The sequence below is a fragment of the Lutra lutra genome, chromosome 8 (genome assembly GCF_902655055.1).
Source record: "Lutra lutra chromosome 8, mLutLut1.2, whole genome shotgun sequence".
Taxonomy (NCBI): domain Eukaryota; kingdom Metazoa; phylum Chordata; class Mammalia; order Carnivora; family Mustelidae; genus Lutra; species Lutra lutra.
In genome coordinates, this window is record NC_062285.1 from 116,252,727 (window position 1) to 116,278,514 (window position 25,788).

Genomic DNA, 25,788 nt, shown 5'->3' on the forward strand with positions numbered 1-25,788 from the left:
AGAACATTGTGTCTACAAGAGTTTAGTTGCCTTAATTGCTTGCATCATAACTCATCAGCCCATGAAATGCGTTGATAGGAAGGTTCAACACCAGATTCAAATGTCTTAATAAAACTACATTAGAAAGACCTATCTATGGTTATGCCTTAGCATAAATTAGGTCAGAAAAGGAATTTTAAAAATCACCCCCTTATGTTTAAATCCAGGAAGCCACCAAAAATGTATTAAATTCCCATGGGTATTAATACACAAGACTTAAGTTTTGAACTGTTCTGCAAACAAATCCAGGACATTCCTAATTATTACAAATATTTTTAAAAAGCTATTTTCCACTCAGAAATGATATTTGTATCTCAACCTTTTAATCAATGAAGAATGAAGAATTCACACTGCTAAGGGTAAAGACACCCTTCCCTCCCCGCCACCCATATACACATCACTGTTGCACAGCTCAGAATCATAATCGTTCAGCCTTCTCTTTAAAGGAGTTTGAGAGCCAGAGGCTGCTATTGACTGTTTTCAGACAAAATTCTAAAATTTCCCCTATGGTAGTGACAGCTTCAAAATCTCAGATACCTGCTCCACGAAGCCTGTGCCATGAGCACACTCCTAGCTAACTAATGGGGAAAAAAAAGTAGAACTGAAAGACTCTAACCCTCTCTAACTCTTTGGGTTATCTTCCATATCTTCCAAATATGTCCTTGGGGTGCCTGAGTGGCTCAGTGAGTTGGGCATCTGACCCTTGGTGTCGGTTCAGGTCATGATCTCCGGGTCTTGGGATCAAGCCCTGCATTGGGCTCTGTGCTCAGGGCAGAGTCTGCCTAAGATTCTCTCTCTCCCTCTTCCTCTGCACCCCACCTTGCCCCACTCACATGCTCTCTAAATCAATCAATCAATCAATCCATAAAATCTTTAAAAAAAAATGTCCTTAATCCAAAAACATGGCTTGAGCTAGGCCTTAGAGTCATAACACACAAAAGAATGAAATCTTCACTGCACAAGCATAGCACACTTAGTCGTACATAGAGATCTGAAAGTCAGTTTCTAGCAATTGCCTTGACGAGTATGAACCTACCATTCTAAAAGTACAGGAAATATTTTTATTGGCTAGTGCTTCTAGCTTTTTCAGAGAAAATACCGATCCTAATGAACTTTTCAAAATCCCCCATAAACAATGTAAACAAAGCTAGATTCCATCTTAAAGCAGTACCTACTTCTAATTTCCCCTTCTTTGAATGGAGAGACTTTAATCATCACCCTGGAGAATCCATTATATGGCTGTTGTGTTATTTTCAAAATTCACTATTTTGTTAATCCTACATGAGGAAATAGTTCATTTTAAAATGAGCTTCTACTGGTATATTTGGGGCAGTTTCATTAAGTCTTCCAGAACTTTAAATTCTCTTTTATTTTTCTTTCAATAATAAGATAAATCCTGTGGTCTTTGCTTGAGCTAGACAATGTGACATTTTATTTATTCAAAAACATTTCACAAGAACCACTTGAAAAAGTTTCTAAACTCTTTAATAATATTATCCTAATCTATCATGTTGCTTGCTATTTGCATAGTCATTTCATTGGATAGTTTATGATAAATGGAAGTTAAAGGATTTTTCTACACTGCCATTTTTCACAAGACTTGCTTTCTCATTAGAACAACATTAGCAACAGTTTCCTCCTGAGACCCCTTCAGTTGGTCCCAACTTTCTGAAGAGATGTGGGGCTGCCTCAGCAGACCACTGATCTTATACATGGTCACTGTCTTTCTCTACTCAGCTGCCCTCTCACATTGACTCTCCGAAGACTTCAGTGGAGGAAAAAAAAAAAAAAAAAAGAATGGTCAGAGGCTTCACATTCAAGTCTGTGTATCCAAGAACACAAGTGGGCAGGATTCTCTCACACCCAAAGCTCCTAGAGTCACTGAATTTGTACTTCTTTTGTTATATTTTCCCAAATACCTAATGACTCTAACATGACCTGTCCAAACTTCCCAGAGCATATTCATCAATAGGTCATGATGATTATGGCTGAATGGTAACCCCTAAAAATTCCTATGTTGAAATCCTAACCCCCAGGACCTCAGAATATGACTGCACTTAGAGATAAGGTCTTAAAATTAAGATAAATGAGCTCATAATGGTGGGCCCTAATTCAATATGGCTGGTATCCTTTTGAGAAGAGATTAGAACACAGACATGCACAAAGGGAGGTCCATTTTAAGGCAGAGAGAAGACAGCTAGATATAAGCCAAGGAGACAGGCCTCAGAAGAAACCTGGCCAACACCTCTATCTCAGACTTCTAGCTTTCAGAACTATGAGAAAAGAAATCCCTATTGTTTAAACTTCTCAGTCTGTGGTACTTTGTTATGGTAGTTCTAACAAACTAATAACAAGCAAATTTCCCTAATTAAAGTCTGAACCGCTATAAGGGGCTAAAGAGAAGTGTGGCAAAAAGTAAGACTAGAGAGAAAAGCTAGATCAAGGTCATATATAGTCTTAAAGTTGAAAGGAATTAGAATTTTACTCTAATGAGATGGAAGTGAGAGGCATGTGATCCGATAATAAGGAAAAGATATGGACAGTTTTAATAGAGGGGTAACAATATAAGCAAGATATACAGTGGATTAAAAACTAAAATGGGTAGTAAGAAATTGGACTCAGGGAGTTTAGGTGATGAAACTACTAATGTCTTCCCTCTAACAACAACCCATGTGATGCTGCTAGCTGATAGTTAATAGACGAACTTAAATACAAATTTATTGCCTTGAACTTATACAATTTTGCTTCCTCAGGGGAAAGAGAATTGCAGTAGCCTGACAAATAACTTACATCTACTACCTAAATATACACAATTCTTTTCCCTTGTAAAGTTGACTACTCATAGAACAAATTATAATTTCTCCATATCTTACATTTAGGATAATCTGAAACTATGTTTTCCCTGAAGACTACTTTATGGACAATTACCATTTCAGTAGACAAACATAGAAAGTTAGGAAAGAGTAGGTCTTGTTTTGTTTTTGCTTTTGTATTTTTTTTTTTTCCAATCAGGCATTAGGTACCCTTAGCCTTATATCCTAGACAATGGTACTTTACAAGTGAAAGCTAAAAATTATATTTGTGCTATTTTTTCCACATCAAAATTCTCCAGTGATTTTATGATTATAGGTCATAATAGTGGCCAGAAAGTATCATCCCCTAGTCCCTGCAGTCTTAGAAGACAGCACTACATTTTATAAATAGGAGCTTTTGTCTCAGCTCATCTAGCTAAGAGTAGTCATATTATGATTGGGATTTCACTTGAAAATTTACAATGATGGCCAAAATCAAGTCTCCAAGTTTTCCCAATATATTGCCAGAGTATACTAAATGCTCACCATTGTTTTGCTATTTGGTTGGTTTTGGTTTCGACTATAATTAAAATTCAGTGAGAGAGTATGCAAAATGTTTAGCATAAAGTTTGTTGGATATTCAAAAAATGTAGCGTATGAGTTTCCAAATAGGTAAACGAATGTATATCATAGAGCAAAAATGCAGCTGATTTTCAAGAAGACTGGAATCATTTACTAGAAACTTGCCAGGAACTCAAACTATACCTTTTCTCTGCCTTTATTTCTACTTTATTTTTCTCCTCCACTTACTGGCTTTTCTCTGCTGCTCTATTCTCTTGAGTGTCCCAGTGTTCCTGAGTTTAAATCTTTTTAACAGGTCAGTATGTTATAATTTATACTCTCTTGTTCCCAGTTCCAAATCTCTGGGATGGTCTGATGGGTTCAGCTTAAATCAAGTGTCCACCCAAGATTCAATTGGTCTTGGCCAGGAGGACAGGCTTACATATGAAAAGCATGGTTCCTCGGTAAATTTCCAAGGTAAATGGAAGGCCAGTTTCCACAGAAAAAGGAATTGTGAATTGGGTAGCTAACTAAAAGTATCTTCTGATAACTGGATCAGAGGGCAGGGGATGAGAAGGGAGTGAAATCTTACTGAAAGATGAATAAATGAAAAGATTTCAAGATGCAAAGGAAAGATGAGAAATGATGACTTTGAATCAAAATGGAAAAAAGGTTTGGAGCCAATATCACAAAAGAATAATTCATAATTCAGTGGGTCATCTTTCTGCTCATGGTCCCAAATAGATTTAGATTAAGTTCTGCCAAATACATGTTTCAAATTAATTATATTTTGGAAATCTTATTATATTGATCTTATTAAGTTTTATAAGTGATTTGTTTTCAAGATATTCATACATATAGTATACACTTAAATGAAGATTAGGAAATATGTGAATTCAACCTATGAATATTTTCACATTTTGTTATTTCTATACATTTATAAATCAAGAGTAGCACAAAAACTCACTTTAGAATACATTTTTGACATTCTTTCATCATTGAATGGACAATAGCTTTTTTTTTTTTAATTAGCTAAATTTGGGTTTCTGCTGAAGCAGCTGAGGATCCAAGATGCTCTAGGCTACAAGCTGAAGTTTGGAAAAAATTCAACCTGCTGACTTTTATCCTCTCTTTTGGACAAGATGGTTGTGGGTAATTTGGGCCTCTGGCTATGAAACATGAACCTGTCTATCTGCATTATTAATGGATGCTTGATGAGGTAAGCTAACAGTGACTCTGGTTTCTTTGCAAAAAGACCAACAAGAAATTTCTTGAGATGTAAAAAGTCAAACAGACAGAAAGATGTTGATAACAACTAACATTTCTAGATTGCTTATAATGTGCTATGATGCACTGTGTTGAATATTTTAAATGGTTTATTTGATTTAATACTTATACTGGCCCATAGCATTAATACTATCATTACCTATTTTAAAGATTAGAAAATCAAGGCTTGAAGAAGTAAACTACTCAAGGTCACAGCAGCTAAGAATAGGGTGGAACTGAAATTTCATCCCAGGTACCATGACTCTAATCATTATTCTCCTATAGATCTTAATTTATACTTTACTGCATCCTTCATGTTGAGGATTAAATTCCAGGTGGAGCGAACGAGTCAAAAGAGTAATAATGGCTTTGAAAATCCTCTCCCTGGACCTAGTCCTCCTTGATTCTTTTAGACATGAGATGCAGAGAGGGACATAGGAGAAAAGCTGCAGGATACAGACAGAATTAAAACCAGTTTATAAAATCCCCAAAACAAAACTGCTGAAAGGTTTTATGTCTGTCTACTTCCTAGTTAATATAATTCACAAACAGTATTTAGATAATACTTGCACTTCAACTTTGTCAGTTTTTCTAAGCTCTAAAGCTAGAATTTCTCATTCATGGATAGGGAGAAAAGCAGCAGAGAGAAGCTGATAGACACTTATGCCAAGACTATAATTCTTTGCAGGAAACACCAAGGAACTACTCCAAAGGAAGGGAAGACACTTCTGACTTTTCTTCCTCTCTTACTCTATAAGAAGGGAAGTGTGTTCTTGGTAGATTTTAAGTCCAGATGGAAATGTGCTTACAACCTCCAACCACTTACAGTAAAATCTAGCTATGACTTCCAATCACGGCGAGATATTACAATTTCCTTTTGCTTTATTTTGAATAGAAATGGGCATACTTGCTCCTTAATCTGTGTATATAAGTATGGGCATATAGAGATATATAAAAAATATCATAAACAAAAAAGGAATTTGGATATTTTGCATACTTTCATCATTCCTAAATGAAATAGGCAGATATCTTCAGGTGAGATCTCAGTGATGTTGATTATCATACTTTGAAAAGAATGATTATAATTTATTTTTCATCTATTTCTATGAGAAGAAATTAATAAATGGCTATTCCAAAATTTCAGGCCATTTGTTTGCCCTCCCAGTGATACACTTCCTTCACACAAGGTTTCAGATTTGCTCCTGATATGTGAATGGGCATGAATGGGAGACACTCAATATGGGGAAAGGGAAAAAGGGTTAAAGAGATTTTCATGGGAAAGAGCAGATGGTTTTGTTTTTGTAGTTAAAACCAAAATCCTGGACCACAAATTCTTTTAACCCTACCACAGAAGTCTTCATCAGGAATATTCTGGTCTTAAAGTAAACAGCCCTCATCCTCAGCCTTCTCAAGTGCATATCTCTTTTTAGGCTGATGTACATACACCTCCAGAAATGGAAAACATAATTAAATTGTACTACATCAAGTGCTTTCAAGTATTTGAGAACACAAATTTGAAAAAAACAAAAACAAAAAACTTGAGTGTATTTATTGGCTTTTTAGCTGTGCTTCTTTGCAATATATTTTGGTGATTCCTTCTGAATTAGAATATACAAGTTAAACTTTTCACAGTCTCCTTAAAGTTAGTATGTATTGTGCTATTCCACATAAAATACAATCGTTTTCAACCAAATAGGCCCATTCACTGTTTTCCCCTGCCCTTTACATTACAATTGTAACAAACATCATCAAACAGTACGATATCATACCTTTTCCTTTAAACAGTCACATGTTTTTCAAGAAATTAAGAATAAAAAAAAATAGTCTGCTTATGCACACCTTTTCTAAAGTTCTTAATTCCTGGCAGAGGACCTGAGTCTGAAGGATTTCTTTCAGCATCGTTTGTTTTGGTTTGTTTTGTTTTGTTTGTAGTACAGGTCTGCTGGTAATTGGTTTTCTTCATTTTCTTTCATCTGCAAATGTCTTTAATATTTGGATGGGGGAGGGGAGTGCAGAATTCTGGGTTGAAATTTCATTCTTATAGCACTGTAAACAAATTGTTATACTGTCTTCTGGATTTCACAGTTCTTGTTTAGAAATAAGTAGAATTTGATCATTGTTCCACTATATATAATGTGCTCTCTAGCCTCCTTCAGGGCTTTCTTCCCCACTTGGATTTTCTGGCAGTTTGCCTATGATGTGCATGGGTGTGGTTTTCTTTGCATTTGCCTTTTTTGGATTCACTGAGCTCCTTACATCTGAAAATTTTTTTTTTTTTTTACCAAGTTGGTGAAATGTTTTCATTAGTTCTTAGGACATGTTCACTGCCTAATTCTTTCTTCCTTCTACTATATCATCAATTACACATGCTATACCTTTTTATATTGTTCCACAGGCCCTCAGGATACTATTTTTTAATTGTTCCTCAGATCAGATAACATATAATACAGTTTACTAACTTATTTCTCTGTCTTCTCTATTCTCCTCTTAGCCTATCCAACGTATTAAATTTCAGAATTGAAGTTTTTAGTTATAGAATTTACATATAGTTCTTTGATATAGTTTCAATTTCTCTCCTGAGTTTTCTGTTTTCTCTTCTTGTGAATATATTTTCCTTTATTTTATTGTGCTTAGTTGCATTAGTTGCTTTAAATTCCTTAGTCTGCTAGTTATTCCCTGGGTTGATCTTGGTTGATTACCTTTTCTCTTAAGACCAGCTCATAATTTCCCAGATCCATAAACATCAAGTAACTTTTAATTGTGTACTAAACATAGTGGATGATCCAAGAATATTTTCTGTTGTTCTCAGTTTAGCAAGCAATTAATTTTGGTGCTCTCAAGCTGAAAAATCTATCTTTTGAGTGGCAACTAAAATATAAGTTGTTTTATTTTATCTGCACTTGGACTACTTTAAGTCTGATCCACAAAGGTATGGTCCAGGAGTCAGTCTAAGACTTGGGCAGAATTTATATACGAATTTGGAGCTTCTCATCTCTGACTCTCTCCTCTTCTGGATTCCTTCTTGCCCAGCAGTTATGCTCTCTCTCACCTTTGTCCTCTCATTTCCCAGGCCAGAAGGAGTGGTGCCACCTGTTAAAATAAGATACTCACACATGCCATTCCATCAAGCCAAGTGTCAACTTCTATCTAGAATGGGTAGAATTTTCTTCATTCTTTGTCACTCATCAATGCTGTAACTTTTTTAAAAAATTTTGTTTGAAGTTATAATTATTATCTATAAGAATAAGAGGTTACTTGGCCATATCAGAAGTCAATCTTGAGGCTATGAAATGTAGACACTGATTCATTTTGTTATTTCTTCCTTCTTTTTCTCTTTCCATTGCTTTGGTTATAGAAATAAGCTTTGAAGAAATATGTGTTTGATTTTTATTATTTTAGTTGTTTTCATTTCTTTTTTACTAAGTGGATAGCTTCTCTCCTCAAAAATATGGGGCAGGGGCGCCTGGGTGGCTCAGTGGGTTAAGCCGCTGCCTTCGGCTCAGGTCGTGATCTCAGGGTCCTGGGATCGAGTCCTGCATCGGGCTCTCTGCTCAGCAGGGAGCCTGCTTCCCTCTCTCTCTCTCTCTCTCTGCCTGCCTCTCCGTCTACTTGTGATCTCTCTCTGTCAAATAAATAAATAAAATCTTTAAAAAAAAATATGGGGCAAATTACTAAGAGAACTGAGGTATCTGGAGAAATTTTAATCAAAAAGAAGAAAATTTCACTCAGTAAAGTAAGAGATAATTCCAAATACATCAAAGACACACCAGCTAATAGAGAGGTGACTGATATAGGAAAAGAGGGCCAAGAAGAATTTGGCCAGAACTCACACACAGGTTTGAACTACTCCAGGGTCGATCCTCTTGACTTTCCACATTATATTGAGGGAGAATATTAAAACAAAAAATGGGAAAACACTATTTAACATGAAGGACAGAGAGAGAACCAATGCAGAATTTTTTTAAGAACATGAAGAAATCAGCAAAAAATATTATTTTAAGAAATGGTACTGTGTCATCTACTAACAAAAGCCAAGTTACAAAGGGGTTTCTGAATTCTAAACTTGAAATGGCAGTCTCTTTATGTAGAATTAGGCAAGGATCTTGAGTATTGTAGAGAAGGAACAATGAGATACATTAAATATATTTAAAGAAGAATTATTTCTCTTGGATGTCATCTTTATTGCCCCTTATTATGATCTGCTATTATTCTGAAAAATAAGGTTAAGTATTCTAACCATTTATAAGAGCCTCAAGAATGAGTCCCAAGGGTAAATGCAGCAACTTCTTTAGAAATACCTATTAGGTTATCAATAGAAAAACACTTTCTGACCACCTGTTTACACACATACTCTGCTGTTAAGTCACTGACACATTAAAGAGCACATTGATATAGGCTGACAGAAACAACTTACTGATCAACCTGAACAAGTGTTTGCATTAAATAATAATTTATACTATGCATAAGCAAAGGAAGGTGCATTCTCTGTGGGGTGGCAGATACACAGACTAGCAATTTCTTGTTTAGACAGAAAGACCTGACAAAGAAGAGCTCATTAGGGTCTCTGGAGAGTGGCTGACAGCTGAGGAGCTGTCGGCTCTGTCAAAAGACCTTTGAAAATAATTCTTGTTTTTGAATCAGAATTTTCTGAATCACCAGCGGGATGCCAGAAGTACATTGTTTGCTTCCCTGACTATTTCCTCGTCCTTCAGTGTTATCAGAATTTGCCCAGAGCCTTAGCTGCCTTCGAAAACTTTTGTGCTTTGGCATGCATGCCCACAAACAAACTAGAATTTGTTTTCTCAAAAACCCTTTTGTATGTCCTTGCTTATATTCTTCCTAATTAATGTCAGGACTTGCTTTAAATATATGGTTCTAAGAATATGTCAGCCTCTGTGTGTGTGTGTGTGTGTTCGTGTATAAGAAAGACATATACACAGAGAGACAGAGAGAGACTAGGAGACTGTTGACTTTGACTTCATATCTCTAAGATGGACATGAAGACATAAGAAATAAGAGTGCTGGACTTGCAAAAAAGAGAACTTACACAAATAACTGTTGTTCAAAAACATAAAAATAAAACAAAACAAAAAACCCCTTCAGATTGATTTACTACAGTTACAAACTTTAATATTCTGCCTCTCAGATCTTCCGTTTGCATAGCAGATTCTAATTTTCATCCCAAAGTCAGAATCTAATTCAAAATATACATCCTCGGCACCAGCATTCCCAGACTTCATGTGTATTTAACTTTGGTGCCTTATCTTCCCAGGCATCTCACTCCCTGCCCTCAACATACCCACTCTCAGTATTACCCTCACAGCAGTGTTAACCAGTAGCACCCGCTTTGTTTTTCAACTTTGAATTTCCTGACAGATTATACCTGCATTTAGCTGGGATATGAGTGACTATGTTTACATGTCTTTTTGTGGGGAGGGGGGGAGAATAGATTAATAACAGTAACCATAATAGGTATAAGAATGATTATCCCCATTTTACAGTGGACAGAACTAAGACATTTTAATCTCTAGATCAAGGGGATACAGTCAATAAGGGATAAAATCTAAATTCCTACTCAGAACTGATTCCCAAGCATTTGCCTTGTCTTAATCACTCTTCTAGAGTGCCACCCGTGAAGAAAGCCTCCCTATCCTTAGTTGATCGCTGTAGCCTCCCTGAAGTTACAGAATATATGGGACTTTCTTTCCAATATTCCAAGAAGGTGAGGAATTCCTCCTAGGTAACCCCACCACTGCTAGATGAATTCCTTTAATGAAATCATAAAACTTCTATTTCATCTTTACTGTGTGATTAGCTTGATTTTCCTCCACTCCCTGACTATTTCAGAGGTGTAGTTTGAACTACTGGCCAACCTAAAACAGATAAAATCCTTATTTATACATTATAGATGGAAAAAAAATGAAGTTTAGTAGAGTCATGTGCAGCCAGGATCAAAGTTAAGGTCTACTTGTCAACAAAACTACTTGAGGATGGGAAACTTATCTTTATTTTGTTCTGAGCTCCAGTCTCCACCCAGTAAATCTATTGACATGAGTTGCCCTGAACAACTTTCAATACAATCTCTTTCTTGTGTCAATTCTTTCATGTTAAGCCGAAACCCCTATGTGTTCCAACACATTCTGATTTCTCTCAACATGTCCTTTATTTCTTCCTCTATCAGTCAAAATCTCTACGGCAAAAGACAACATACTCAAAAGTTTTAGATTATTTTTTGAAGATTTTATTTATTTATTTGACAGACAGATCACAAGTAGGTAGAGAGTCACACAGAGAGGAAGGGAAGCAGGCTCCCTGCTGAGCAGAGAGCCCAATGATGATCCGGGGATCATGACCTGAGCCAAAGGCAGGGGGCTCGATCCCAGGACCCGGGGATCATGACCTGAGCTGAAGGCAGAGGCTTTAACCCACTGAGCCACCCAGGCGCCCCCAAAAGTTTTAGATTTTTATAGAATAATTACTTTTTCAGGGATGTGAGTAGGGCTAATGGAACCATATTAGATGGAGAAGTGCCCAGGAACTAGCAACAACAGGTATCCGTAATCACCTGTTGAGCCTAAAGAGGAGGGGAGAAGGATGATATCCATGGAACCAATGAGAGTTGGAGCCTTGGAAGAGGGGGTGTCCAATTCTCTCTCCCACTCCCCTATCTCTAATCAGCCACTGGGCCCTCCATTGGCTGAATCCAACCATGAGCCACAGTATAAGGAAACTGGGAACTAAGATGATTCAGAGCACAGAGTACAACAGAGAATAACAGAAAGTGGATACAGAGAGGCAGAAAACTGCCAGTGCACCTCCTATCAAAAGTACCCTCCCAGTAAACACTTTGGACATCTTCTATTAAAGCTAAACATATGCATACCCTATGGTGCAGCAGTTCTACTCCTTAGTACATGTCTAAGAGAAAGAAGCATGTAAGTCCACCAAGTTACATATACAGAAATGTTCACAGCAGCTTTATTTATAATAATCAAAAACTAGAAGCAACCTAAATGTCTACCAACAGTAGAACAGATACACTGTGGTATATCCATAGAAGACTATAAGCAATGAAGAAGAACAAGCTCCTGATAAATATAACAACATGAATGAATCCCATCAATATAATGTGAAGCTGAAAAAGCCAGACACCAAAGAGTACATACTGAATGATTCTATTTATAAAAAGTTCTAGAACAGGAAAAACCAAGCTGTGGTGATAAGTCAGAATAGTTTTTACCTTTTTGGTATGTGTGGGAGGGAAGACAGAGCTGGGTATTGACTGAGAAGGGACAGGAAGGAGCCCCTGGGTGGTGGTTATGTGGGCATACACACATGTAAAAAGTACTGAGTTGAACACTGAACACTGTTTCAGTTTACACAGTTTGTATCTCAATTCAAGTAACAATAATAACTACCACTGCTGCTATGATTACTCTTTCATGCAGCAAAGTCCTTCAGAATTAGATTGTCTACCACATGTTAACAGCAAGTGATACTCAATCAGAAAACACTCCCTTCTGGTTTTAAACTCCACATTCTTCATTGATAACAAAAAAGAACAGATTATTGAAAAGCAAACAACAAAGACAAAAAACGCTTTCAATTCCAGAAGATACTTGGGTGGTGAATCCAACTTTCAGAGATAACAGGAAGACAGTAGGTAATGTTTAATATTTTGATGTGGGTAGCCCTGGGGGCCCCTCACATCATGCCTGACTGGCTAATGCCTCACAGCACTGTCCTAAAATGTTACTATGTCACACGGGGTTAAAGCTTCAGAGAACTGTGACAGATAATCCATTCTTATGAAAAGTGGCCAGAAACCTTGCATGACTGATTTTCAAACATAATTTATTTTTTGCCTGGTAAATTGGGTAGAACACAGAATTGAGTGAAATTATACAAACGCTCCTGGCTTGCTGTTTTCTCATTTACTACTAGGTTGGTTTTCAATGCAATACTTATTAATATTTCTAAACAGGAGCTGCAATTACATGGCACTTTAATATCCTGACCCATAGATAAGAATTTTACAGATGTCTTTGCTATGCTGCTATCTCAATGGATCTGATCCTATGATGAAAAAAACCACACCCTGGGAATAAATTGTTCCCCACAAGAGTGGAATTAGTGTTTCTAAGTACCATGGCTCCATTTTGTAAATTGCTTCTCCATGGTATGTTACTGGGCAACCAAAGAGAAGTATATAAAATTGAAACACAAGAGAAAAGACAACTGAAGTCGACACTACATGAAAGCAAAGATTTTAAGATTGCTCTCAAGACCAGAGGGGAATCGGGGCTATTATTCACAAGCAATTTGCATAACCCATGAACACAAGGCCGAGGTGGACTGTAGATTCACAAAACACAGTCTTTCTCTGACCTATTCCCACTCTATCTGTGATAACTTCACCCCAGCTTCCTCTCAAATTCATATGAGAGTCTGCAGGAGTCATGGAGAAGTACTCCATGAACAAACCCGCAGGGCTACCATATGTCAGTTTACCATTTCTCTCCTTTTACCCAGCTCAATCTGGGCATTACTGTTAGGCCAGTAATGTTCTCTCAGCACTTATGTCTCTGCTAAAGGGCACTGTTTTCAGTTGGTGTAGACATGTGCCCAATTTTGCGGCTGATTTGTCAGTTCTCTTAAAATGTTGCAGAGAGATTTTAGTGGAACTGCTGTTTGTTTTTTAACTTCTCATAAAATAAATGACACATATAAAAATATATACATATTCTTAAATAATAATACTAATAAACTAAGTAAATAAAGTGAGCCTCCTGTACCCACCACTCAGCTTAAGAAATGACGCTTAACCATAGGTTTGAGCCTTCGCTCCACCCCTAAGCCCTTCTCTCTGCTCCCCACATTCACAACTAAACTTCATTCAGGACATATTATGTCAGATTATTGATTTACAATGTGAAGAGAGATCTTTGTGACTTGCTCCAAAACAGGTTTGCTAGGACAGAACTAGGGGGAAGCTCAGACTGGAGCAGCTGGGAGGCGAGTGAGGCAGCTTGCCTGAAGCATGGATCCTCTAACACCACAAATGGGAGACTAAGCCTGAGGCCAGCACACTGGTGATGAAGCCAAGTCTGATACTCTTAACACTGAGCATAAAACCTTCACTCAGAAATCGTCCCAAGTCAGCAGTGTTTCCTAGCTACTTGTAAAAGCAGAAGTAGAAATGAAAGCAGATCCTCTGTGGACAAAGATACTTTAATTTAGGTGCATGAGCATCACACCTATTAAAATCAAACAAGTTCAAAACCGAAGGACACCAAGTACCCAATAAATAATAGTTATGGACATCTGCCCCTTTAAAGACTGTTGATACCAGAATTACAGGTAAAAAATATAAAACAGGTATGTATTAAATGTTTATAGAGATAAAGAACACAAAAATCAAAACAAGCAAACAACAAGGATTTTCCTCTTTTTTTTTTTTTTTTAGGGTTTGAACCTAGAGTTTTTAAGTCGTTTTTGTATAGAATGCTTTTCATTACTGTGTCAATTTCATTGATTTCTTAGGACCATTCCTGTTTCTATGTATTTACGCATCAGTTTTTATCATTATATTTTTCCATTAGATACCTATTAAAAGTTTCTCAACTTATTGAGATAGAGTTGCACATATTTTTATTACATTTGTTATTTTGCTACATCTTTAGTTACATGGTTTTCACTTATAGCACTGTTTCTTCTTTCTTTTTTTTTTTAAAGATTTCATCTATTTATTTATTTGACAGACAGAGATCACAAGTAGGCAGAGAGGCAGGCAGAGAGAGAGGAGGAAGCAGGCTCCCCACTGAGCAGAGAGCCCAATGTGGGGCTCGATCCCAGGACCTTGGGCCAGTAATGAGAGACCATGTCCCAAGCCGAAGGCAGAGGCTTAACCCACTGAGGAACCCAGGCGCCCCCTTTCTCTCTTCTCTTACTCAAACTTTAGATAGAATTTTTAGTTTTTCCAAAGAATCAAAATTTTGTTTTGTTGGTCTTCCCCATCAAATGTTCATGTTTTTGCTCTTCCCTTTATTATATCTGCCCTATACTATCTTTTAGCTTACTCTGTTACCATTTTCCAAAATTTTCCCATTGTACAATGTGCCAGGTATTAGATAAACTGACTGGCATTTGTTTTGCTTTGTCTCTACTCATTGACTTATTAACAGTGAATGGATTTCTAAATGGCTACTGACCAGAAGAAAGTCTACTGAATAACTGAACTGTTTTTGAGCATTCAGGATTCATACTAAAGAAAAATTATAAGCTGGCTCTTCAAGATTACACATACAAATTTAAAATACAAAAGTAGACTCCTTATATATTAGCTTACAAACTCTTTTAAGTAGTGGCTATAAAATGAGGCTGACCATCAGAATAACCACAGGGTATTTTTAATACACACATTCCCGAGTCTCACTCCTAGATATTCTGCCTGAAGTTGGGTGCAGGTATCTATATATATTTAGGCTTCTTTAGGTGAATTTGGATGATCAGCCTTGTTTTGGAACCACTGCTTTGTATTACCTTTTAAGTAATCTTGCGATCTGATGCTCTTAAAATAAATCCCATGTTTTTCTCCCTTAGTTTTTTTCCTCCTTCATTAGCCTCAATATTGAAGTATATTTCACAAAGTCACTCTAAGCTAGTGCTTTAAGAGACAGGAGTTAAAAACTTCTGCCTGACATCATCCTCCAAAACAAGGATCCTTCATTTTGTACATAATGTCCCTGACTATGCTTATTTCAAAATGAATGATAATGATAAGCTTGTGAAATCAACATGTTGGACCATGTATTTCTATTTTATAAATGCAGAATAAGTCAGGAATGCCAAATGGCAATGTCACAATACTTCTGTTCTCTGCCAACCTATTTGCTTATGGACTCAAATATGTTGCTCTTGAAACAGATGGCTCTCCCTACTCCGCAGGTTATTACATAAGAAGGTAAGGTGCTGTGGATCTAGTATGATTTCCAGGAAGACCAGAAGAATGCCTCTGACAAGGTTTTAGGTGTAGGGGAAAGAACAGAACTTTAAAACCAAACATGTCTGGATTGAAATCCTGATTCTGCCTGTTTCTGATTATAAGAACTTAAGAAACTCAGCTCATTTGGGCTCAATTTTCTCTTCTTTAAAAATGGAGATGATAATACCTCCTTCATGTGCTTGTGGGAAACGTGAGTACTATGTATATAAGGTAACTGGCAAATAGAAGGTGCACAATGAAAGATTTCCTTTTTTAGAATTCACTTTCATCCCTAAAGAAGATTTAGTAAAATTCTGACAATAATAATTTTAAAAATGCTTCCATTAAAATATGTCTCTTTTCATATTCTGCTTGGTATTTTGTGTATCCTGCATCCCTGTTCTATATGCAGGATGGTGTTTCCTTGACCTAAAGCTTCTGTATTGTTTTAAAATTTTTCATCTTTGTTAAAGCAAATTTTTAAGATGCTATTTGTATCGAGTGCTTTTTGAACTGCATCTCAAATATTTTATTCTCTCCATGGCTACCACAATCAACTTTGGGCAGGTAAAACCTGTCAGCACCCTGCCTTAGCTATATCCAATTCTCTTATTTCCTGCCCTATGACTTCCCTGACACCTGATATTCGATGTCTATGGAAACCTGATTGGTACCAATGCATGCATAAACCTGGAAGACTGGCATCCTAGGCGATAATCCTTAGATCAAGGCAGAGTTGAAGATAGTGGCTAAATGCCTGCTTTTCTGTCCCTCTTACTGACCATTCAGGCATGTATTCTACAGGACCCTAAGAGTGCCTCATTGGGACCAAGCCTCAGTTGCCCACAGTTATGACCAACTCAAAGATGCATCCTTATTCTAGCAATCCCTTCTTCCCCATTCCACTTATCCCAGTCTTCAGTCATGACCCCCAGAGATGACATCTTTAAGTAAACTACCTTAAAAAAAGATAAGTCTTGGACTCTGCTTCTCAGGTTAATGTAGAATCACCAAGGCCAAACAATTTGTTAAGCAAAATTGCTGAGTGCCCGAGCTTACAAATTACAGCAAGAATGGCTGGGCTCTGTGAGAGTGTGTATTGTATCTCTCTAAGAAGTATGTTCTATTTTTTCTCCCTATACTTTCTGCTCCTCTGAAGTGAGAAAAGCTGATCTCCCACTCTGGTGGGATAGGGCTGATATTCCACTTCTCCTGGGATCTGAAACAGATTAGCCTTTGGGCCAAATGTGGGGTCATGACCCTTCCTATGTCATACTCCACCTCTATTCTAGTAGACTTTGTTCTGAGACTCCTGTTTAACTACTTTACCCATGACATCACATAGCTTAAACATTTACTCTCAAACCTAAGATCCCTAAATCTATCTCCTACAACATCATCTTCTGCCAGCCCTTGCAAAAGAAGAATATTTCCTCCCTAAAATTTTACTCAGTGTGGCTTTTATATCAGGGGACAGTATTACCAAACACTCAGAAATAGAAAATGATGGCACCAAGTGGTACATTCTTGGCAAAATGCTCCTTTATCTTTTTACACTCTCCTGCTAGAGGACTTTCCAAAATCTGCACTCCTCTCTCTCTGCCCTGATTCAGGGAGCGTTGTTTCAGGGTGTTCATCTGTTTACATGTTAATGGATGTTGTGCTTTTTTTCCCCTGGTGTATCCCTTTGGGGTGGGTGAGGAGAATTAATCTGCAAAAGAGTAGAGCCACCCATATTCTGCATATTTAGATCTGGCCTTGAAGAGAGGACTACAGATGGGGCTTCCTTCGCTCTAAGCTCTATTATACCCCAAATATCTTCTGTTCTCTAGCAAGGCCAGCTTTCGCCTTTAATCAGCCATATGTTTTTGCTGCATTTTGTTTTGATTTCACCACAGGCAATTTCTAACCCCCTCTCCCCTCTTCCAGAAGACTGAAGCATTTTCCCCTGATAGATTTTTTTTTTTAATCTTACTTAAACTCCCCATATGACCCCCCACCCCTGTTCAATATTCCTTTCCTTTATTCCAGCACGCAGAGGCACAGAAGAAAGAGAACCCTGGAATCAGACTGGCTTAGGTTCTAATGTGAACTCTACTCTAGTAGTGATCATCTACTTATTTATTTTTTATTTGAAAGAAAGAGAGAATGAAAGATAGCTCACAAGAGGGGGGAGGGTCAGAGGGAGAAGCAGACTCCCCACTGAGCAGGGAGCCCGATGCGGGACTCCATCCCCTGACTTCAAGATCATGACCGGAGCCGAAGGCAGCTGCTTAACCAACTGAGCCACCCAGGCGCCCTACATGTGTGATTTTGAGCAGGTCTTTCTCCTTTTCACCCTGAGGGTCTTCCCCTATAAAATAAAGTTGACAATGCTTCGGATAAATGGCGGGGCAGAGAACCACAGAATTCGTGCTAAGGATATGTAATATACAGAGTAAATGCTCAGGAAATGACAGCTCCTTTCTTTCTGTTAATAGCTGTATTTTACTTAAGCGTATACTCAGAGTTATGCCTTACTCTAGCTTCCGTGTCAGCTAAGCCTATGCTCCCCAGTTGCCTCTGCTTCCTTTCTCCTATATTTCATATTCATTCCGTTTAAGACTACCCCTTGCTCGGTTTTCAGTGAATGTCCCCGGCCTTCCACAAAACGTATTTTGTAGTAGGACTTGTTCATTGCAGAGTAACAACAAACATCATTACCTCATACAGTTTCTGAGGGACAGGAAGAGGAGAGGATCTGAACGGTTCTCACACAGAGTCTCAAACAACTGGGTGGGGCTGCGAGGCATTTCGAAATCTCCCGGGGGCTGGAGGTCGTAAAACAGCACAGGTGAGTCCTGCGCTCCCAAAGCAGAGCGTTCCTCAGAAACCTTCCGGAAATGAAACTGTCGTAAAGCGAAGGGCGTTTCCCCGCCGCTGCCTTCCCGCTTTCTGAAAGTTTGCCTCGCGCCTCAGCGCTTTTAAGACCGAGCTACGTGGGTCGCTGTTTTGAATGACTAAAAGAAATCTGAAGGGGATTTTCACTTTTTAGAGAAAAAAAGCTGTTACTGTACGACAGCAAATCTTTCGTTAAGACGAGGTGGCATAAGCTAGGTGTGTGACCCCCACCAAATTGTGGTTATCGTTTGTTTATTGATTTGCTCACTGTGGGTCTACGGTTCGGCTTCTCCGACCTGAACAGGAAATCCCTAGCTTTGGGTCACATTGTTCTAATTGGAGAACTAAATGGTGTGGAGTTCACAGAACCTAACGGTAGTTTTGCTTGGCGGAAGTCTACCCGGTCTGCGTAGAAACGACCTGCAGTGAAGCTAAGATTGTCCTCGTGGAGCCACTTTGCGTGCATTCCAGCGGCTGAAAATGTGCCTAGCAGGTGCAGGACTCTGCCATCTAGTTGAACAGGGACAGTCTGGGCTTGCACCGTATTCGAAGTTGATTTTTTAATAATACATTTTTTTTTTAAAGATTTTATTTATTCATTTGACAGAGAGAGATCACAAGTAGGCAGAGAGGCAGGCAGAGAGAGAGGAAGAAGCAGGCTTCTGAGCAGAGAGCCCGATGCGGGGCTCGATCCCAGGACCCTGAGATCATGACCTGAGCCGAAGGCAGCGGCTTAACCCGCTGAGCCACCCAGGCGCCCCTCGAAGTTGATTTTAACAGGTCCTTCATCAGTTATGGGAAGACTAAGTAACCGTGATGCCGGCCGCTTTGTTTGCTTTTCCAAATCCACTCCTAAGTGTAGAAGACTGACCAGCTTGCACTTGATCAGCAGGCTCCCTTGACCGCAGGCTTCTCACGTAAGCTCTGGCCAATTGGAAGTGCTGGGAGGGGGTTGGAAAGACCAGAAGACAGTGAGGTTGAGGTATTTATCCAGATCACAGCATTAGCTACCTCTAAAGCCTGAGGTCCTCTCAGCTCTCCACCTCAGGTTCCTGAAGCCACGCCCTCCCCCTGCCCATTCAGGCTTAGGAGAAGTGACTTGCATGTTTATTAACTCCAGGTACCCGATTATCACTTTTTCCCCCCAAACCCTGCCCACAACTTTTTAAGCAGTCCTCTATTAAAGGCTTCTCCATACCCAGTTTAAATGTGTCACCTAACTGCCATGAAGTGGCTGGTTTTAAACAGCTTAGCCTCCCAGGCTTCCTGCAGGTGTACATTAACTGTATAGTCCTGAGTAATTAAAAATAATGGACTATTGAATTACCTAGTTGTTAGCCGAATGAAACTTAGTGACTGGCAGCAGATTTCATTTCTAGAAGATCTCTGTGAATAATCATTCATTGCCAAAAGCTTCAAGACCTGAATATTAACTAATTGAGGGTCATCACTATTAAACCCAGCAAAATGCTTCATGATGTAAAATAATAGGTAGCTTGTATTAAGTGCTGTGTGACAAGCATTGCATCAACTGACTTACATTTTTTTGTAATTCCTACAAATTTATTTTTACAAAATCTGTATTATTTTAGTCTTCACAACTGTTGTGTGAGATATGTTATTTTTGCCATATGACAGGTGTGGAGACAGGCTTAAGGAGAACAAGTACCTTGCCCAGTTCCATGTAGACAGCTACTGATGGAGCTGGTATTCAAACCCAAGCCATCACAATCCAGAGTCTACATGCGACTCAATTTCCTCCTTAGTTGATGAGAAGGTAACTAAGAAAAAATGACAAAGGTATGTCTTAATTTAAATGAAAACTATTTGCTAATTTTTGTATGGTATAAATGGGCTCTTTTGAATTATAAGTTCTATGACTGCTTATAAAACTTCTGTTCATTCCAAGCTTGTTAGTTGGTTTTGTGCAATAAAGAGAGCCAGAACAGTTGTCAATTTCAAGTGTGGGTCGTAAGTACAAATAATTCTGAATTCACCAAATACACACACACACACACACACACACACATACACACACACCCTACACACAGGAGTCTAACTAACTCCTACAACTACTCAGCAATTCTTCAACTAGGAAGCAGTTGTCTTGGGTCTTTTTATAAATCTCCTTATAAATAATGGTTGTGTTTACACAACCTGGAATACTGGATTTTACCCTGAATGAGTCATTGCTTTGGAATAATGTAAACAGAGCCAGTGTTAAGGAAGAAGATTTCTTTGTTAGTGAAGCTCTGAGCATTTAAACAGCTGTTTGATTTCACTCCAGAGGTGTTTGCATTTCATTGACAGATGGAGTAATTTCCAAATGATTTTCAATCAATATATACTAGACAAATGGTTGAGAATTATCTCTTTAGGGAAGAAAAAAAAAAAGGAAAAAAGTGCAGTTTAACCATGGTGTCTTATTTATTTTTTTAGCATCTGTTATTAAATAACTACCACAAAACCACATGTTGAGATGTGAAATTGTATGGAATGGTCCATATTTAAAGATGTTTATTTTCATGTTATTTGGTAGTTCTGTACTCTGTTTTTATTTTTGTTTTCTTGAAGAGGAAGCACTATATGTGTCTAAAGCGTGATTTTTGCCTAAATTTATGCCCATGTTACTCTTGGCTTCTCTAAGAACTGTCAAATTATATTTCTAAGTGTTAACATATAATTCATGTATTAGCAATAATTCTAGGGGTTTTAAATAAAACCCAGAAGACATTATTATTTTTATTTTATATAGCCAATATTCACTTGGATTTACCCACATATTAATCATATTCTTTCTTCTTTGTTTCTTTTTGTATTCATCTCAGACCATTTTCCTTTTGCCAGAAATACATTTTTTAGAGTTAATTGTCTCAGTTGCTGGGAGAAAATTCTCTTTTTTCTTTCTTTTTCTGTTTTTGCTTGAAAACATTTTTATTTCACATTCATTCATGAAACATAATGGATGGCTATAGAATAGTTTGGCAATTTTTTTTTTCCAGCACTTTTGGGGTATTATCCCACTGTTTATGACTTTCATTCTGGCTATTGATAAGTTAGCTGTTAGCCTCATTGATCTGAATGATAGTGGACTCTGTTCTCTGCTGCCAAAATCCCTTTTGGGGATAGAAGGGATTTTACTCTCAGATGTTGAGGGTGCTACCAGCTGACAGCTTGTGGCTTTCAACCTTACTGAAAATTGCTCTCAACTGAGCAGACCCACCACAATTAAGTTCAGGTCCCACTTTTAGAAGCCGCCTATATTGAATATTCCTCTGACTCCTAAACCATGTGATATGAGACACTGCCAGAGTTGAGTGAGGGCCACAGCAGGAAATGGCTGTGGGACAGGGGGTCTTGCCATTTGGGCCATTTGACTTAGCAGACCCCAAGTTAGTAGATGCATTAAAGGTAAAAAAAAAAAAAAGGTACATTGTGAAGTTTAAGGTAAGCTAAAATAGAAGAAGCACCTTTAGAGTTCTGAAACAAGGCAATATCATTAGTAGCAGAAAATCATACACCTTTCCAAACCCACTTAAATGTGCTACTTTTCCCTGGCAAAAACTAAGTTTGTGACTACAAGGCACAAAGTGACCATGAATCCAAAAGTTCCCAATGGAAGCAGGGTTCTGCACAACACACCAAACTGGGCAGACCAAGAAGTGATCAATCATAGCTAAAAATGAAATATCGGGATCAAAACCAAAGCATGGCCAGAGGTGCAAATGTGAGGCACAAAGAGGTAGGCATGTCACCCATCGTGATCTTATTAGTAACAAGCTGATGGAGAAGGAAGAAAGTTGAGTTTGGTTCACAGAAGGGCTATCTCCTGACCTTGAATATGGGTCACTACATGGGCAGAGCCAAAAATGGACTTTGGCCATAATGCATCCCTATTCAGTGATAGTCCTAAAGATGAAGTGTATTAGGTGAAATTACCCCAGTGGGCAGATCTTTGGGCAAGGTACTTGATCTTGTTTATGTGGAAAAAGAAGTGTCCTAATGTTAAATGTGCATGGACTCAACAAATACTTTAGCTGATTAATCAAACATGTAGAAGAAAAAATATTAGAAAATCAGGGACAACGGTCTAGAGCTGAACTATGTGGATAGGCTTTCAGGCTTGAAGAGAGATCTTTATACCTGAATTACATCTTTTCACCACCATACAGTATCTTCCAAGGAAGAGGCACTAAGCAACAAATAGAGAAAATGATTTGGCCAGCTGACATTGGTCAGCCTCTGTCATCAGCTATCCCAGTGCTGGCATAATGGGTTTGTAAATGTAGAAGATGGTGGGAGGAAAAGAAGTTATACATGGGCCCACAGTCATGGGTTTCTACTCATCAAGGCTGCTGCTAAATATCGAACCTACCAGCAACATTGACTAATGTGTCCCCTTATAACGGAATATATCTCAAGGATACCAACAATTCATTAGTGGTATAAGTTGCCTCCATTGCACCCCCTCTATCCTGAAAGGAACAAAGATTTATTTTGACTTCATAACACATTTGAGGAGTGAGTTTGACTTATCCACAGGGCCTCAATCAACACCATTGTTTAAGGTCTTAGAGAGTTCCAGTGACCCATATGCATCTCTCATATAACACTGCATCGGAACAAGGAACACACCTTATGAAAAATACTATGGTGTGATGGACAAGTATAGATCCACATCACCCACAGGCTACAGGCCTAAGAGAGCGATTAAATGCTGAGTAATCTAGGGGCTTGAGGGAGGGCTAGGGTCTGAGAAAAGAATGTTCGGTGGGTCCATATTTTGTACCACAGGGCATGGGTAAGGCTGTGGATATCAGTAGAAAATTCTGGTACTTTCCCAAGGCCTTGCCAGTGTAGTTCCGACAGAGAGATCAAGAGCAAAGTTCATGCCAAAAAACCAAGCAGAGGTAGTGGGAAACTGAAAAGGATATGTGGACCAAACACATCTCCCCCAATGTCATGATGTTTCTCACTTCCTGAGATGGAGGGAAACAGTGAGGAGATCCAGGCCCAGAATAGCCCTAGTAGGCAGTTTGACCTTTAAATTGATGAATTTAAATCCTGGATGGAATTAATAAGTTTTAATTACTTGTCACTGTTCAAACCAGAAGAGACCATATTGCTTTTCAGTGGCAAGATTAGGAGGCTTTTCACATCTGCAGAAATAGGGACAGCAGAGCTAAGTTGAGCTCAGGAGCAGAATAGGTAAATTTGCACTTCTGCATGGCTAAGCTGTGATGATTTCAAAACATTCCATGTGTAATCTTACATGTGGGAGCCCCGACAAGCAGCTTTCAGAATTTCCTGCGACCCAGCTCAGGATTAGTCACCATAGTCCATTCTCATCCCTAGGCGAGGGAGAATTTAAAGAAGGAAGAGAGAAATTCGTCTCATTTTAAAAATATGAATCCAGGGGCACCTGGGTGGCTCAGTGGGTTAAAGCCTCTGCCTTCAGCTCAGGTTAAGATCCCAGGGTCCTGGGATCGATCCCCGCTTCGGGCTCTCTGCTCAGCAGGGAGCCTGCTTCCTCCTCTCTCTCTGCCTTCCTCTCTGCCTACTTGTGATGTCTGTCAAATAAATAAATAAATAAATCTTTAAAAACAAAAAACAACAAAAAAAACATGAATCCAGTTTTTGTTTTTTTTGTTTTTTTGTCACCACCCAAATGCCATTTAATGATTCACTTATAGGCACAGACACCTTTACAAAACACTCCAAAAATTCTCCAGAACTCATCCTCATAAGTTACTAGTGGGAATGCGAAATTGTTTAGCCACTGTGGAAGATGGTTTGGCAGTTCCTCAATAAGGTAAACATAGAATTACCCTATAATCTAGCAGTTCCACTCCTAGGCATACACAAAAGAGTTAAAAACAGGTATTCAAATAAATACTTGTACACAAATATCATAGCAACACCACTCACAATAGCCTAAAGCTGGAAACTACCCAAATGTCCATCAACAGAAGAGTGGGTGCATCAAATGAGCTATACCCATACAACAGGATATTATTCAGCCACAAAAAGGAGTGAAGTACTAAAACACACACTACAGGGGCGCCTGGGTGGCTCAGTGGGTTAAAGCCTCTGCCTTCTGCTCAGGTCATGATTTCAGGGTCCTGGGATCGAGACCCGCATCAGGCTCTCTGCTCAGCAGGGAGCCTGCTTCCCACTCCCCCTCTCTCTGCCTGCCTCTCTGCCTACTTTGATCTCTGTCTGTCAAATGAATAAGTAAAATCTTTAAAATACACACTACAATATAGACAAAGCTTAAAAACATGCTAAGTGGAAAAAACAGACAAAAAAGGCTGCAGATTGTATGATTTCCTTTATTTGAAATATGTCTAGAATAGACAAATCCTTAGACTATTCTAGACAAATATGTCTAAAATAGACAAATCCTTGGATACAGAAACAGATTTGTGGTTTCCAGAGGCTGCAGGGGGGGAGAAATAAGGGGTGACTCCTGATGGGTTTGGGGAATGAGAATATTCTGGAATTAGATAGTGGTGATGGTTACACAACACCATGGATGTACTCCATGCCCCTGAATTAAACACTTTAAAATGATTTAAATTATAAATTTTGTTATGTATACTTTACCACATACAAAACAAAACAAAAAACTCCAAAACTCAATCAGTAGGTATTTTTCTTATTCTCACCAAACCATTTTAGGTCTCAAGGAAAGTTTTCCGCAGTACTGGCTGAAATGGGTCACCAGTTTCTCCTTGTGGGAGGCAACCCAAGACTCTGACTACACTAAGTGAAGTCGGTCAGCTGTTTTACGAGGAAAACACCTGGCACCAAATCCTAGGCTCTCTAAAGAACTGCTAGCTAAGCCTCTTCCCCAGGGTAAATTCAGGGAGAAGCGCTATGAGTTTGAGCTTGCCAGGTTCATGCAGGCCACACCCAGCAGTTAATAAGTTGTTCGGAACTCTACTTGCCCCATCTTAATAACTAGTTCTTTTCCCAGCTTGTAGGTTCCCATAATCATGTGGCCACTCAAATGAGAACAGCGAAAACCACTAACAATTTGGAGACGAGACAGAGTCCAGAAAAGGAAGCAAAGTCATGAAAATATAAATTTAGCTTGAGGTGTTCCACGAACACCAAACAGAGGCCTAGAATTAGGGCTTGTTCTAAATTTCAAAATTGACAAAATAGTGGCTTCTCTGAAAGCAGAGTCATTTGGGTAAGGAAATCTCTCAAGTAGGCATCTGGATGAGCACAAGGGAATTGACTAAAGATTGCAAAATTTTC